Here is a 17,577-nt window from a genome sequence, read left to right as displayed (position 1 = left end):
TTTCTGGGAAAATGTGCAAGAATGAATGTCTCACATCCCAAAGATCGTTTTTACAAACAAATCCTTTTCCTCTGGAGTTAAAATTTAACTCCATGAGTGAATGACTCATGCTTCTGTTTTCCTGATTCATACACATAGATAAAAAGAACAGGAAGAATTTGATAAACCATCAAAGTTGGTAATAAAAGCACTGAAAGAAGCATCTCACATTTATCCACTCCTTCTGTGCATCAAGATACATTAAAGAGGTGACCATTTAATATTCATAATAACACGATGAGGAAAAGATGCTCTCTTAGCAGGTTTGAATGAGTTGGTGACTGGTATGCTTCCAGTTTGCCAAATTTTGATGAGCTGAGGTATACAAAAAAGTGAGACTATGGAGATCAAGATATACCTTTATGCTAATAAATGAGGTGCTGAAAAAATGCTTATTTCTGCATGAATGTGGACTTTCTTATACTGAACTACAGGATTAGACAAATGTACATACCAAGCGGCAGTGGACCACTGAGGGAGACTTGAACTTGGGCCCATATGGGTTTTTGGACCTGGGTTCTAACCACCATGGCACACTTCCTAACACTTGCAGCTGCGTGGAGCCTCACTTGGAGCCCAAAGTCTCAGACTGAAGACCCTGCCCGAGGTGTAGCACTTCCCTATCCAGTTCCTGGCCAAGCTTCACATCAGTGTACCCCTATGGTTTTCTGTCCAGCATCTCCCCTGTCTCCACCTGAATTCTGTGTGTCCAGAATTCACAGAGCCCTGAGCAGATAGACTCTCACCTCAACCAAAGGTGCTTCTCTGGAGACCCCAGGATCTGTCTGATATTTACCTCTGCAGTGATGGTTAAAATGGGGAATCCCTTCCATTTCACATGCAGCACACATTTATTGAGTGCCCCTGACTGGCAAGTACTGACAAAGGCTCACAGTCAGAAGCTTTGGTAGGAGTGGAGCGGGACCTCCACGTAGGTTCACAGAGCATGCAGGGTAAACCAAGGGAGTGCTACAGCAAAAAAAAACTCAAAATAGAGCCTGCATCTTATTAGGCTGTTTTCCTTATAAAAATTAACTCAAGAATCTGCTTGCCTGAAGCCAGAGGCAAGGAACACTGTGTCTCTATCTGAGAACAACTTGGAAGGTCATGGTTGACAGGTCTTCACATTGTCTTTACCTGTTGTTCTTGCCTTTAGCCTCAGATGGGAAAAAAGTAGAGCTCTCTAAGCCTAATTAGGTTAACATGTATCTCATGGAAGGTGCAGAGAAGGCAATGGCACCCCACTCCAGTACTCTTGCCTGGAAAATCCCATGGATGGAGGAGCCTGGTGGGCTACAGTCCATGGGGTCGCTAAGAGTCAGGCACGACTGAGCGACTTCCCTTTCACTTTTCACTTTCACGCATTGGAGAAGGAAATGGCAACCCACTCCAGTGTTCTTGCCTGGAGAATCCCAGGGACAGCAGAGCCTGGTGGGTTGCTGTCTATGGGATCACACAGAGTCGGACATGACTGAAGCGACTTAGAAGCAGCAGCAGCATGGCAGGTGAAAAACCCTTCAACCCTGATCCTCTTATTTACAGGCAGAGATGATAGTTATCAGGATAAGTGAATGCTTTAAAAAGGTCAGAAGAAAACGGACTCTGGACAGAAAGTTCTCCATCAGCCAAGCTATGCCCATTCTGTCATTTCCAGTAATACATATTGAAACATGGAAACCATTTCCCCATGGTGTTCTCAATCATTGACCTTCCTCAAAGAGTTAAAAGCACAAGCATTCATTGGACACTTAATAAATTTTTCTAATGAGAAAACGGAATTTTTATTTAAAGCCAAGAAAAGTAAAGGGCTATAAGAAAGATATCTTTATGTATTGAAAAGGCTTCTTGCAAATAAGAGAATAATTTTGTCATCTGATCAGTCCAGATAGATTTCTGACAGCAGCTTAGAGGTTATAAGTGATGCAAATTTCATGTCACTGTATAATTTTACTGCCCTTTGATTACAAAATAAATTGTTTTTCTTGTTATTCTCATTTTATTAGGATGCACACACTCTTTGGGGGCACTTGATCATAATTAGTTGTCATTCAGTGCACTGGAATATGTCCTCCTCTTCCTAAGAGTTTCTGGGCACACTACCTTAAGTCTTCTGGGAGAAAGAATACAGTCTTCTGGATGCATGTATCTTATCCCGCTGCTCTGCTGCGGAAGTTAAATGCCCTCATGGCTTGTGGCTCTGATGAGCACAGCTGTCTCCACTGATAAGTGCAGCGACCCCCCTCCCCCACCCACTCCGGCTTGAGGGATGGGTCACTTACTTCCTACTTGGAGGATAAAGCCAGTCTGCAATCATCATTTGCTAGTGAGAACAGAATTCAAGGATGGCTTGTGTCATAGGACTCTCAGATTGCTCTCTAAGGTGTGGGCACGTCTAATAAGTGGATGTGTTTATGTTTTGTTTTGTTAATTCTTCCATGGCAGCTGCCAGTAGGAGAGAGAGGAAGAGAAGGGGAAGGGGGAAAGGGAGAAGAAGAAAGAAGAGGAGGAGAAAAAGAAGAGAAGAAAGATAAGGAGTGGGCTACAAGGAGGTGAAGGGGAAGGAAGGAGACAGGGCGGTATTGGGGTTACACTTCTTTGTGTTGCAGCCCAAAATTCTTTAATTTCCATCTTGCTGCCACTGCTTGTGTCCATAACTCCCTCAGGAAGCCTGAAAGAGGGGGGTTATCAGTAAGTTGTCGCCACAATGATGTTCTATAACACGACAGATGAAATTCAGTGGCATAGAACAAAAACGATATATTTTTGATCATGTGTTTGCTGGTCAGCTTGGTCCCCAGTTTCAGATTCAGCCCAAGTCTATCCCACATCTTCTATCCTCCCTGAGCCAGTAGCTACCCTAGGCAAATGTTCTCACATCAAGAGGAGAAGTGAAAGAAAGGTGGACAAAGCCACTAGATGCTTCTTCAGGCGTAGTCTTGGAAACGATGACCCAAATCTCATGCAAGCCAACATCAATGAGGTGGCCTCTAGTAAAAGGAGTTGCAAAGTCATAAGGCACAAAGTTAGGAGAAGTGAAGTATTGGAAACAATAAGATAATCCACCGTAGGTGAGGTTCAGGTATTACTAATTGTCAATGACTTTATCACTTGAAAGTCTCTAAACTTTACCCTTTCCTAAGATTGACATCATATAAATTTAAACGCTGTTATTTTTAACCTGATAGAAAAATGGGTAGATTAATAAATTATGCTAAAACTAGTTAACTTCCTAATTAGAATTTCATGAAGGGTAGAAACTGAGCCTTTATCTACTAGTGCAGTCCTATTGTGTGACATATCTATTTATTGAGAAAATGAATCAAAAATCAATTTGCTAAAGACTTCCAATCCTTTCCTAAGCAGCTTTTCTTTTAAAGTGGCTAATGAGCAACAACACTGGATAAAACTGAACAATATAATTTTTCCAACTGATATAGGTCCTAATTGATAATAAAATAAAACCACCTGTGAGTTTGACTCGTCTAAGAAGGGATCAGAATAATGGATTAGCTGGATAATCAGCAGCATCAGAAGTAGATTGTGTAATATTAAATGAAAACTTCACTAAGGAAAATTATACCTCTTTCGATTGGTTGGCAAGGGATCCCAAAATATTAAAGGGAAATTCCTGCCTTCAGAAATCGAACTGTTTACAACATGCATAATGTGTTGTGTCTCCTTTTTAATGATCACTGTTAAAACTTTTGTGGAATATGGAAGATAAACACCCTTTCCCAGGAAATGCAGACTTGATGGGCATGTGAAGAACGGACTCATTGAGAAAGACCCTGATGCTGGGGAAGATTGAAGGCAAAAGGAGAAGAGAGAAGCAGAGGATGAGATGGTTGGATGGCATCATTGACTCAATGGATGTGAATTTGAGCAAACTCTAGGAGACACTGAAGGACAGGGAAGCCTGGCGTGCTGCAGTCCATGGGGTCGTAAAGAGTTGGACATGACTTAGCAACTAAACAGCAAAGGCTATACCCTCAAGAAACAGTTAAAGAAGAGAAAGGGGGCTGTTGTGTCATTAACAACATCAGTGTAGGAGAAAAGTTGAGAACTTGGAGAAAGGAGAAGGACCATAACAAGACTTTAACTGTAATTACATCATGAAGTAGGATATAACAAGAAATATTTGTCTGGTCAGAGAAAAAAAAAGTAAAAATGTACAGTTTGAGAACTCAGATGCATCTTGCTGTGAATGAACGTCTATGTACATTATTTAAAACTCACCTCCTTTCCTGTGTCCTTTAACTCATGGTAATATGCTAGATGGAGGAGTAGTTAGTCTCCTAAAAGGAAACCTGGGAATTCTGCTTGGCATTTCCTCTCCCCTCAACCAAGAAGCTCCATGATGTTTAAAAAATGTCCTTGACTACATATTTTTACATATATTCTCTTTGTTCAATTTTGAGAGATTGCACCTGGGGGTTTGACCTGGGGGCTATGCCTGCATGTGGGGATCAGAAGTGTCTATCAAGGGAAGCAGGAGGACGCTTGTCAGGAATTACGGAATTTCGGGGCAGAAAGGATGAAAAAATAGTATGTCATGAGGAGGGGTTGTTGTTGTTCAGTTGCTAAGTCTTGTCCAACTCTTTGTGACCCGATGGATAGCAGCACGCCAGGCTTCCCTGTGCTTCACTGTCTCCTGGAGTTTGCTAAAACTCATGTCCACTGAGTCAGTGATGCCATCCAACCATCTCATCCTGTTTCCCCTTCTCCTCCTGATCTCAATCTTTCCCAGCATCAGCCATGGAATGAATTGGCCCCACCAGGGAAGCCCATAAAGAGTGGTAAGAATCCAGTAAGGGAAAATCAGAGTTATCATAGCCATTTGGCTTTACCATGTGTATTTGCATTTTCAATTCTGTTCAGTAGACTCTGTGCTGGGTCAAAGACCTGGGAAGGCTCAGGGCTCCTGAGTGTACCTGTGGGCCACTCATGTGGGCAGCTTCCTGCTTGGCAAGGGGGGAAGATCTCCCCAGTGTTCAAGTTCTTAGCTTGATTGAACTTCACCAGTCTTCTTCCTGATTCTAGTGTTTTTACTTTCCTTTTCCTGGAGCATTTATTTTAGGTAGCTTTCCACTGTAAATTCCTCCCTGATCCTTTGGATGTAAATCTTCTCCCCACCTCTTGCCAGTTTTACTGCTCAGGAACGTCTTTTGTAAGGTTCTGGGGGCCATCTCTTTGAAATGTAATCATTACAGGGAACGTGCTTGCTCAGTGACTCAGTTGTGTCAGACTCATTTGCGACCCTGTGGGCTGTAGCCCACAAGGCTCCTCTGTCCATGGGCTTTTCCAGGCAAGAATACTGGAGTGGGTTGCGGTTTCTTCTTCCAAAAGATCTTCCCCACCCAGAGATCGAACACTAGTCTCCTGCGTTGGCAGGCGTATTATTTTACCACTGTGTCACCTGAATAGTGCCCACCTCTTTCAGATCTCTGTGGGAAGATAGGAACCTGAATTTGATGGTCCCAATTAACAAACACAGATGACCTAATCACATAGACCAACCTTTTTCTAAAGTTCTCCAGTACTTTTCCACTAGCTCACACCAGTGCTTAAAAACCCTTTTCCTTCAATTTCAGTGGAAGTGAAGTAAAGTGAAGTTGCTCAGTCGTGTCCGACTCTTTGCGACCCCATGGACTGTAGCCTGCCAGGCTCTTCTGTCCATGGGATTTTCCAGGCAAGAGTACTGGAGTGGGTTGCCATTTCCTTCTCCAGGGGACCTTCCGACCCAGGTATCCGCCATTCCAGGCAGACGCTTTAACCTCTGAGCCACCAGGGAAGCCCTCAATTTCAGTGGAGTCAAGTCCAATCCCTCTTCCCTACTGCAGTAGACTTGAATAAAGTGTCCCTTGTCTAATAGTCTGATGCATTTTTTTTCCTTTATGGGGGCTGCTGCTGCTGCTGCTGCTAAGTCGTTTCAGTCGTGTCCAACTCTGTGCGACCCCATAGATGGCAGCCCACCAGGCTCCCCCATCCCTGGGATTCTCCAGGCAAGAATACTGGAGTGGGTTGCCATTTCCTTCTCTAATGCATGAAAGTGAAAAGTGAAGGTGAAGTCGCTCAGTTTTGTCCGACTCTTAGTGACCCCATGGGCTGCAGCCTACCAGGCTCCTCCATCCATGGGATTTTCCAGGTAAGAGTGCTGGAGTGGGGTGCCATTGCCTTCTCCAATGGGGGATACTATTGGTTAGCAAACTTGTTCTTGGATAATCCACTGAGAAAATGTGCCCAACACAGCAAAGGATTGACTCTGGAATGAAGGAAAGAGAGTCAACTCAGGGATGAGATATCTTCCCTGGTGGCTCAGATGGTAAAGCGTCTGCCTACAATGCAGGAGACCTGGGTTCAATCCCTGGATTGAGAAGATCTCTTGGAGAAGGAAATGGCAACCCACTCCAGTACTCTTGCCTGGAAAAACCCATGGATGGAGGAGCCTGATAGGCTACAGTCCATGGGGTCACAAAGGGTTGGATACGACTGAGTGACTTCACTTTCACTTTCAGGGATGAGACAAATGATCACCAACTGGGAGGACAAGTAGACAGTCGTCTGAAAAAGTAAGGGGATGTGCAAGAGGGGCACGAAGTCTGACGCTGCGTTGTGGGCCCACCACGTGGCAGCTGAGGAGCTGCTTTCATAAACAAGCTATGTGTGCTACTTTGCTACAGCCAGGAATGACCTTGACAGTGGAGAAAAGGCGCCAGATAAAGCTGACACTCCAAAGACATGAGTTAAGCAGGGTGGGTGCTCAACCTGACTGAACTGAAACTCACTGACCTTCAACGAACCTCGCTTCTCCCCTAGGTGTCCAGTGGCTAAGGGCATCAGCCTGCAGGGCTCCCCAGGCAGACCCCTCCAGCACCTGAAGCTTTTCCTCTTGCTCCTCTCCCACCTCAATAGTTCCCTCTCATTCCCCAGCAGAGCTTCAGGGAAAAGCCAAGCCTAGGAAATCAGAATCTTTCTCCTGGCATTATGCTCTTTGCAGCCAAGTGACTCATGCACAGAAGGAACAAGGTTCAAGTTCATGAATCAGCAGGCTTTCCATTCACTTCTGTGTTAATGGTTCCCTCCTTGTCCAAAAGCAAGGCTGGAGCCAATGGATGTATTGCTCCCATTTCCTTCTAGCTTCTTTTCTAACTCTGAGAAAAGGGAGGGAATTGGAACTTTGTGAACTTGTAGGAAAGTATTGTGGCCAGGCTCTAGGCATAACAGCTTGTGTATATCATATAATTTGTCCCTCCAGGGAAGAAAAATTATCTTATATTCAAAAAAGATGAAATTCAGACTCAGAGGAATTTAGCAACTTGTTAAGGATCACAGAGATTGTAAGAAACTGAGTCAAGATTTAAAACCAAGTCCTCTAGGCACCAGGGCTTCCCTGGTGGCTCAGTTGGTAAAGAATCCACCTGCAATGCAGGAGACCCCTGTTCAATTCCTGGGTTGGGAAGATAGGCTACCCATTACAGTATTCATGGGCTTCTCTGGTGGCTCAGATGGTAAAAAATCTGCCTGCAATGCAGGAGACCTGGGTTCGGTCCCTGGGTTGGGAAGATCCCCTGGAGAAGGGATAGGCTACCCATTACAGTATTTATGGACTTCCCTGGTGGCTCAGATGGTAAAGAATCTGCCTGCAATGAAGGAGACCTGGATTCAGTCCCTGGGTTGGGAAGATCCCATGGAGGAGGGCATGCCATCCCATCCATTATTCTTGCCTGGAGAATTCCACGGACAGAGGAGCCTGGCGGGCTACAGTCCTTGGGGTCACAAAGAGTCAAACATGACTGAGTGACTAAGAACACACACACACACTCTCAACACCAAAGCCAGTTTGTGGATGAAGACTCTGCAGGGTGAAGCCTTTTCCTGGGTAACTGCTTCTTCTAAGACACACTGTGTTTTCCTTGCCCTCCGTTCTGGCCTCACCCGGAATACTTGGTTTCATTAGGATGCCAGATCTTTATCTCAGGTGACTCGTTAGGCATTTGAGTGCTGTGCATTTGTCAGCAGTCCAGGTTAACTCGCTCTTTTTAGTAAAACCCTTTCTAGCAAAATTCATTCCGCTTGAAAAAATTCAATAAATACGGAGAGATGGGGGAGCAAGATTAGAAGATTGAAAAGGAAACTAGATAACTAAGGAAGAAGAGTCCCAATAAGCCCATATTTCTCTCTGATCGGAGAGTATGTGAAAGGGCTGGATTGGCAGGAGTGAAAAAGAAAATCTCCTTTTTTATTAAGCTCACCTGTGTAGTATTATCTCTTCAGAGGTGTTTATGAAAACATTCACACAGTAAAACTTGCCTCCCTAGACCCACATTTATTGAATTTCTGCAGCTGTCCATCAAATTTTAAAATCCCTGCCTATTACTCCATCTCTACATAAATCATACCCCGTGTCCATCAGACTTGAGCTTGGAGGCAATTCTCTCCAGCTCCTGGTAATTTGATGTACAAGGGTATATCACGCTGAGGAGGCACTGATATCTTGGGACTCTGAACCACCCAAGGAGGCATAGTGAGTGATTGCTTTGTCTCATTTCTTGTTGGGGAGTGGGGTGGGGAATGAACCATGATCCAGAGGAAGAAATTTTAAAAGGCCACCTGCAATTTTATCACTACAGACCTTCAATTATTCAGGTACCGATGACCCATCCTCCATCTTAAGTGCCATCTCCAACCTGCTGTATCCATGCTCAGGGCTTCTGTAGGACTTCTGTGTCACTGACCAGTCCACATTCCTCAGGGATGGAGAGCCGGGTAATGCTAGAGAGGGTGGAGGGGTAACAATATTATTGACCTATTGAGTGAAGGAGTCGTGCACAGTGGCTGAAAGGAGGCACTGCTGCGGATTCCAGGAGTGAGAGATGAGAGCAGCCCTGGCTTCCATAAGCTAGGACTAAGTCATATTTTGTTTTGATTGGCTTTGATGACAGACAATGGGCTACTGGTCTTCAAATTTTTACAATTGAAAAAAAAAGCTAGAATATTCCTCTCCCAGACCTACTATTCTTCTATGCTCATTGATTCATTCATCATTCATTGATTCCTTCATTATTCATTCATTCAGGAAGCCTATCTTTCAGCTGTTTAGCCAATATAAGACAGTTAAACATCACTAATGTGCCAATGGAGTATAGGTGTTGGATATAATGGCAGAAACGATAGACATAATGGTTCTTCTCCTTATTTACTTATGTTCCAGTGAAGAATGCATCTAAGAGAAGAACTTGATGTAAACTCATGAAGTCCAGCACATGCATGTTATACAGATAAAGCCAATATAAGAAAAACTTTCCAAGTTTTTAAGTTATAATGGTGCATTTCCCTTCTGTGGATAGGCTACAAGTCCCAAATGAGACTGACTATTGGCCTATGGATTTCTTATTCCCACCAAATGTGACCATCCTAACATTAATTTGCTGGCACCAAAGTATCTCAGAGTCTGAACACTGCAATGACTCAGGTCATCAGCCCCACATGTTGAGCCACCAGGGAGAAGAGCTGGCCCTGTGGGGAGAGATGGGGAAATCATTAAAAATTGAGAACATGTGTTTCCATTACTGGAAAGCTTCTAGAGGTTTTGTTCTCCCTCCTTTTCTGAATATTCTGTTCTATTGTAGCCACCGTCTGCAGGAATAGGAGCATACTCGTCTGTGGTGAATCCTTTCAACATAATAGCAGTTCAGGCTCTATGACCCTTGCATCTCCTGAAGCTCATTTCCATAGGAATGAGTCTCTCTCTGGCCACAAGGCCTTACTTCTGCTTTCCTACATTTTCCCTATCACTGTGGTCTCTCCTGCTGCGCTCTCTTCTGCACTCAGCCCTCACCATGGGCTCTGAGATCGTCAATGGCTTGCCCATTGCTTCCCTCCTCCATCACTGCCCTGGACTGTGGTCTTTTCTGCTCCTTTTCTTCTTTCTACCCACTGGAAAATCCCTCTTCATAAAGCGAAAGTTGCACAGGACCCTGAAGTGGAGGAGCGCTCCGGCTCTCACAGCCATCTCCACCACAATGGCAAGACTGCTACAGACTCCCAGGAGGGGCAGCCTCAATGCCCAGCATTGATTTAGTGGAAGATGTTCAAAGGAGAAAAGAGATCGGCTGCAACACAGGAGAACCTCAGGCACCGATTAACTCAAAGAAGTAATAGCTGAGCTCAGGAAACGAGGTTTAAAGACAGATACTTGGCCAGGTAGAATGAGGCTTTGCTCAGTTGGATAAATGTTGATGCAGAGGTCATGAGCAACATGGTAAGACACCAGATATTTTCTGTCATAAGATAGGAGCCACTCTTAACAACTTCCAGGGAACCTGGAAGAAAAGTATGACTCCATAATTGTTACTGAATTGGTCAACTGGACCCATGCTGGAGTCCCAACCCAGCACAAGATCCCCTATCCCAACCAGGGAGGTTCTTTTTTCAACTGGATTCTCACAGCCAATAAGGAAACCTATGCTGAGACTGAAATAGCACAAACTTCATTCAGTGGCCAAAGAATGGAGAAGTGGTAACCTAGTTCCTGAATCAACTTCTCAACCCAAATCAGGCAGAGACAGTAAGTATATAGGATGTGCCGAAGTGAAAGGGAGGGAAGTGGAAGATGAGGAAATATTGATGCTGGCACCTAGTATGCCCTAAGGAGTTTAGATATAACATCTGATTCACTCTTTAATTTTATTTCCAAAATAAAAATATGCAGGAAATATTAAAACTTTCCATTTTATAGGGATGGGGAATACATTTTCAAGAATTCAATGAATATATCCAGGTCATAGAATTAACAGATGTCAGAACTAAAATTTGAGTTTACCTCATAGGGTTTTAGTGGAGAAGGCAATGGCACCCCACTCCAGTACTCTTGCCTGGAAAATCCCATGGATGGAGGAGCCTGGTGGGCTGCAGTCCATGGGGTCACTGAGGGTTGGACATGACTGAGCAACTTCACTTTCACTATTCACTTTCATGCATTGTAGAAGGAAATGGCAAGCCACTCCAGTGTTCTTGCCTGGAAAATCCCAGGGACGGGGGAGCCTAGTGGGCTGCCGTCTATGGAGTCCCACAGAGTTGGACACGACTGAAGTGACTTAGCAGCAGCATAGGGTTTTAGAGAAGATTAACTGAGGCAGTGCATCCAGACACATTTTGTTAGCTAGACACCGTAGTAGGAACTCGATGGGTGGTTTAGTCACTAAGTCATGTCTGACTCTTGTGATCCCATGGACTGGTACCTGCCAGGGTTCTCTGTCCATAGAATTCTCCAGGCAAGAATACTGGAGTAGGTTGCCATTTTCTTCTCTAGGAACTCAATAACTGACCACTATTATTCTTATAGGCATGCTTATTTAAGCTACTTTAATTAATTCTTCTAAAGTTGTTGTCGTATCCCTCTTACCTGGTTATTTCCTATACTTTCTTTCTGGACCCAACCTCCAGGCATCTCCAGCTAAAAGGACTGGTTTATTAAACGCAGTGCGGACATCTCCAAGTGGAGCAGGTGCCCCAGGTGGTGAAGAGGCTGCGGGCTGTGGGCCAGGCTATTCTCAGTGAGCCTCTTGACTCCGTGCTCCAGCTGTCTGATCTTAGGAGGAACTTTGGACCTCTCAGCCGTAGCAGACTTAAAGTGAGAAATCATACCTATCCCATCATATTTTTGAGAATTTCAAATGCTAAAGTACCTGCCCCAAATTTGGTGGGTTGCTGCTGCTGCTGCTAAGTCGCTTCAGTTATGTCCGACTCTGTGCGACCCCAGAGACGGCAGCCCACTAGGCTCCCCCATCCCTGGGATTCTCCAGGCAAGAACACTGGAGTGGGTTGCCATTTCCTTCTCCAATGCATGAAAGTGAAAAGTCAAAGTGAAGTCACTCAGTCCTGTCTGACTCTTAGCGACCCCATGGACTGCAGCCTACCAGGCTCCTCTGTCCATGGGATTTTCCAGGCAAGAGTACTGGAGTGGGGTGCCATCACCTTCTTCGATTTGGTGGGTAGTGGGCAGTTAATATGTGTTCCTTCTACTCTCAGCCTCGTCCCAACCAGGATATCGTGAACAGAGATTTTTAAAAGGCCATGGGAGAGGCCTTGGAGCTACTGGTGATTATGTCTTCTTGTTTCCAGTTTTCTTCCCGGGCGTACTGCTCTTCTCTGTCTTTGGATGTTCACGTTGGCCATGTGGCTGTTGGTGGCCTATCAATTCTATGGATTCCTAGTGGAAGCGCTACACCATTTTCACCATATCCCCTTTCCTAGGAGGCAGTGACTTTGCAGTGTGTATCAAACTGGAGGCTCTGACATGAATGTTTGAATAACTGTAGTGGGCAGGACCCTTTGATGAGCTGGACTGACATGAGCTATGAGCAAGAATAATGCTTTTGTTGTGATAAGCCACTGAGATTTTATTCAACCACAGTATAACTTAAATATCCTGACTAATACAGGCAAAGTACCTTGACCTTCCCTTCCGTTTTATTTTCCACCCAAGAGGCTGATTGTAACTTTTTTTTTTCTGTTTACTGAGAGGCCCAGAGGAGCTTGGAAGCAATCTGATCATGTAAGTGAATGATTTATCACTCCCGTTTGGCCCTAAGCAAGGATTTGCCCTGTACCATTCATCTCTCAAGATATAATTGGACTTAAAATTAAAACTGCATTACCTTCCAATTCATTGAGAGGAAACCAGTGGTTTTGACTTAAACAGCGGTTTCAAGCAAGGTATCTATTAGGAGGCTATGAAAGATTGTTCCAGTCTGTTATCCTCAGAGCCAGCAGGAGAAATGAATTGTTTTGCACAGAGAACCTGATTGAGCTTGAGGTGCTGAAGACACAGTTGGGAGGGCCACAGACCCCAAACTGCTCAACCCCCTAATCAGGTACTTCAGGATGGGGTGTATGAGCATGTTGGGGTCTGTGACCCTACCCACTTTAGCCCAAGCTGTTTCATATGAATTTATGCATTTATTGTGTTTCATCCTGAGATTTTGTTTGTGAAAATCTTTAATTGCTAGTGTGAATCCACTGCAAAAGGCACAAACAAAGAGGTTGGGGTCTAGGAATGTGCAAACAGACCGAGGTCAGAGCAGACTTCAAAGGCCCTGTCGGATGAGGGTGGTGGTGTAGACAGGGTCTGTGTCTCAAGATCACTGTGGTCTGTCTCTTGAGTTCAGGAAGATGGTCCAAGTAGACACCTGACGGGGGCTGCTTCAGTGTTTGAAAGCATACGCATGCCGCATCTTTTCAGGGAAAAGGTGTGGTGTATATATATATCATTGTTGTTCAGTCCCTAAGTCGTGTCCAGCTCTCTGCAACCATAGACTGCAGCATGCCTGGCTCCCCTGTCCATCACCCTCTCCTGGAGCTTGCTCAAACTCATGCCCATCAAAGCAGTGATGCCATCCAACCACCTCATCCTCTGTCATCCCTTTCTCCTCCTGCCTTCAGTCTTTTCCAACATCAGGGTCTTTTCCAATGAGTTGGCTCTTCGCACGAGGAGGCCAAAAGTCCTGTTAGAGAATAAAATAAAGATCTAAAAACAAAGCTGAATTTATTTGTCCCATCAAGGGAGAAAGGGTCACTCAAGAGACAAGTTTTGTCAGGCCTCTGCAGTTGAAAGCAGAACACTAGATCTAGAAGTAAACGAGGGAGCAAGGAGGACTCCAGGCATGAAGCTCCGATTGGGTAAGGGGAGAGGATTGTGAGGGATGATCCTGGAACTGGCCATTGTTCTAAGTCACAAAAGTGCTGGCGAGCGTCACAAGGGGGTCTAAGAAGTTTAGACAAGCTACACAGGCAGGGGTGCTCAGAGTTGTGAGACACTTAGTTGCAGCTGCTTGGTCTTGACAATGTTTTCTTTCAGTGGTCTCAATGCAAACTCCTGTGAACACTGGTGTCAAGCCTAGTGGTGTGTACCAATAGTGTCATAGGTGCAGCTGAGCCCTTGCTCCCAGGAGCTTGAGCTTGAGAAGTGATGGGTGGGGGTCCGTGCAGACTGCTGGGAGAGTGAGGAGTCATTGCGGAGCAGAGGCACAGAGCGCAGCCTCTGAGTCATGCTCTTGGCCCTGAAAGATGGCTCAGATTCTTCTTGCTAAGTGTCCATAGGCGAGTGGCTTTACTTCTTTGTCGAAGCATCCTCACTTGAAATATAGGAATAAAAAGCAAGCCTATTTCATAGGACCTCTTCTGAATATTAAAGAAGCACATTTACATAAATCACTTAGAATAGTCCCTGGCAGAGGGTGAGCACTTAATACATAGTTGTTATGCTAACAAGCATCCATTGATTCAGTGGAACATAATTCAGCCATGCCGGGTACCTCAGCAATATTACAGGTTAAAGGAACTCACAAATGCAATTCCAAGTTAAGCATAGGACAAGTCTAGGTACAAAACTGCAAATATTAAGTGGTCAGAAAGTGCTAACTATTATTTCTACGTAAATCAGACGAGGGAAGTTGTCTCTGACACAGACATAATAGGAGCTGCTTAGATGCCAATTTCCCTTCTTTAGTTTTAAGCATTAACTTTCCTGACTGTCTATACCTTGTGTTAATGCACTTTGTATTCCCATCATACATCCCGTAGTGCTTCTTCCTTCCATGTCTTTACTCAAGCTCTTCTGTCCCCTTCAGAGCTTCTCACGTTCCCTGATCTAGAGGCAAATCCCTTCTGGCTCTTAAGACTCAATGAGAACATCACCCAGCAAACCTTTAGGTGGTCCTCTTTTAATGGCTTCATGGGCTTCCCTGGTGGCTCAGTGGTAAAGAACCTGCCTGCCAATGCAGAAGTCACAGTAGACTCGAGTTCCATCTCTGGGTGAGGAAGTTCCCCTGGAGGAGGAAACGGCAGCCCACTCCAGTATTCTTGTCTGGAGAATCCCATGGACAGAGGATCCTGGCGAGCTACAGCCCACGGGGTCCCAAAGTCGCACACGACTGAGCAGGAGCTTGAGTGCCAGCACTTGTGAACTTTTGCTTTTGGAACATTCACCATGCAGAATTGTAATGGGATCCCTGAGAGTCCTTGTCCACCCATGGACTGTAATCTCTTCAAGGTCAGAAATACAGTTTTACCACTTTCGCAACCTCAGAAACTAGCACTGGACTGGTATGAAGCAGTCTGTCATCTGTGAATGCTGACGTGATGCCTGGATCTTACTTCAGAGCAGGCTGACCTCTCACTCCTCCAAGCTTATTAATTTTATTTGTATCTTTTCCTCAGCTGATTTTTCAGCCTAGAGTGCAATATTCTTTTGCACCTCCCCTTTTCCTTTCAAAACCTAGCCTTTCTGTAGAAATTCAGTCCATAGTCAATCTCATTATGAAGACAGACCAGCAGATCGTAATTAAAATCTGGTCTGGTCTGTTCTTGCTGAGTAGCCTTAGACAAAACTTCTCAACCTCCTCTCTCTTTCCTCAGTTTTTCTAAATGGGGAAAAATCGGAAGGAAAGAAAGGAAAAGATAATGTATATACACACATATATATATATATATATATATATATCATCTTTTTTCAAATTCTTTTCTAAGATGGGTTATTGCAAGACATTGAGTATAGTTCCCTGGACTATACAGAAGGAAGGTCCTCATTGTTTACATGTTTTATATATAGTAATACAGTAGAGTATATCTGTTAATACCACACTCTTAACTTACCTTTCCCCTCCACCCCTCCTTCCCCTTTGGTAACCAGAGGTTTGTTTTCTATGTCTGTGAGCAGGTTTCTGTCTTATAAATAAGCTCATTTGTATACACAGTTTGCTGTACACTTGAAACTGGCACATTATAAATTAACTATTACTTAAATTTTAATTAAAAAAGGAAAATAAATTTTTTAAAAAGGAAAAGGTATGTCTATATCATGTAAGGAATACAAATATTTATAAGTATGAAATTAGCAGCAGTACCATGTCCATCACAGAGCAGGTATTCAAGCAACAATTGAAATCTGCTGCTGAAACCACTCATCTACCAATGGCTTCCCATGGCAGTGGTACAACACTAAGGTTCAGCACTCAGTTCAGTTCAGTCACTCAGTCGTGTCTGACTCTTTGCGATCCCTTGGACTGCAGCACGCCAGGCTTCCCAGTCCATCACCAACTCCTGGAGCTTTCTCAAACTCAAGTCCATCGAGTCAACCATCTCGTCCATCCACCCATCTCGTCCTCTGTCGTCCCCTTCACCTCCTGCCTTGAATTGTTCCCAGCATCAGGGTGTTTTCCAGTGAGTCAGTTCTTTGCATCAGGTGGCCAAAGGATTGGAGTTTCAGCTTCAGCATCAGTCCTTCCAGTGAATATTCAGGACTGATTCCCCTTAGGATGGACTACTTGGATCTCCTTGCAGTCCAAGGGAATCTCAAGAGTCTTCTCCAACACCGCAGTTCAAAAGCATCAATTCTTTGGCGTTTAGCTTTCTTTATAGTCCAACTCTCACATCCATACATGACTACTTGCTTAAAACATAGCTTTGACTAGATGGACCTTTGTTGGCAACGTAATGTTTGTGCTTTTTAATATGCTGTCTAGATTGGTCATAGTTTTCCTTCCAAGGAACAAGCATCTTTTAATTTCATTGCTGCAGTCACCATCTGCAGTGATTTTGGAGCCCCAAAAAATAAAGTCTGTCACTGTTTCCACTGTTTCCCCATCTATTTGCCATGAAGTGATTGGACCGGATGCCATGATCTTAGTTTTCGGAGTGTTGAATTTTAAGCCAACTTTTTCACTCTCCTCTTTCACTTTCATCAAACAGGCTCTTTATTGTACAGGACATTGTACAGTGACATTGTATAGGACATAGTAGAGAAGACATTTATTGTACAGGAGACATTATATAAATGAGACATTGTACAGGAGACATTTATTGTACAGGACATTGTATAATGACATTGTACGGAGGAAGTGATCAAGACCATCCCCAAGAAAAAGAAATGCAGAAGAACAAAATGGTTTTCTGAGGAGGCCTTACAAATAGCTGAGAAAAGAAGAGAAGCTAAAGGAAAAGGAGAAAAGGACAGATACCTCCATCTGAATGCAGAGTTCCAAAGAATAGCAAGGAGAGATAAGAAAGCCTTCCTCAGTGATCACTCTCCTAGAGCCAGACATCCTGGAATGTGAAGTCAAGTGGGCCTTAGGAAGCATCACTACAAACAAAGCTAGTGGAGGTGATGGAATTCCAGTTGAGCTATTTTAAATCCTAAAAGATGATGCTGTGAAAGTGCTGCACTCAATCTGCCAGCAAATTTTGAAAACTCAGCAGTGGCCACAGGACTGGAAAAGGTCAATTTTCATTCCAATCCCAAAGAAAGGCAATGCCAAATAATGCTCAAACTACCACACAATTGCACTCATCTCACACACTAGCAAAGTAATGCTCAAAATTCTCCAGGCCAGCCTTCAACAATACATAAACCATGAACTTCCAGATGTTCAAGCTGGATTTAGAAAGTCAGAGGAACCAGAGATCAAATTGGCAACATCCGCTGGATCATAGAAAAAGTGAGAGAGTCCAGAAAAAATCTACTTCTGCTTTACTGACAGT

Source organism: Bubalus bubalis, chromosome 15, assembly GCF_019923935.1.
Source record: "Bubalus bubalis isolate 160015118507 breed Murrah chromosome 15, NDDB_SH_1, whole genome shotgun sequence".
NCBI lineage: Eukaryota > Metazoa > Chordata > Mammalia > Artiodactyla > Bovidae > Bubalus > Bubalus bubalis.
The sequence above is the reverse complement of the archived record's forward strand: the minus strand, read 5'-3'. Positions refer to the sequence as shown.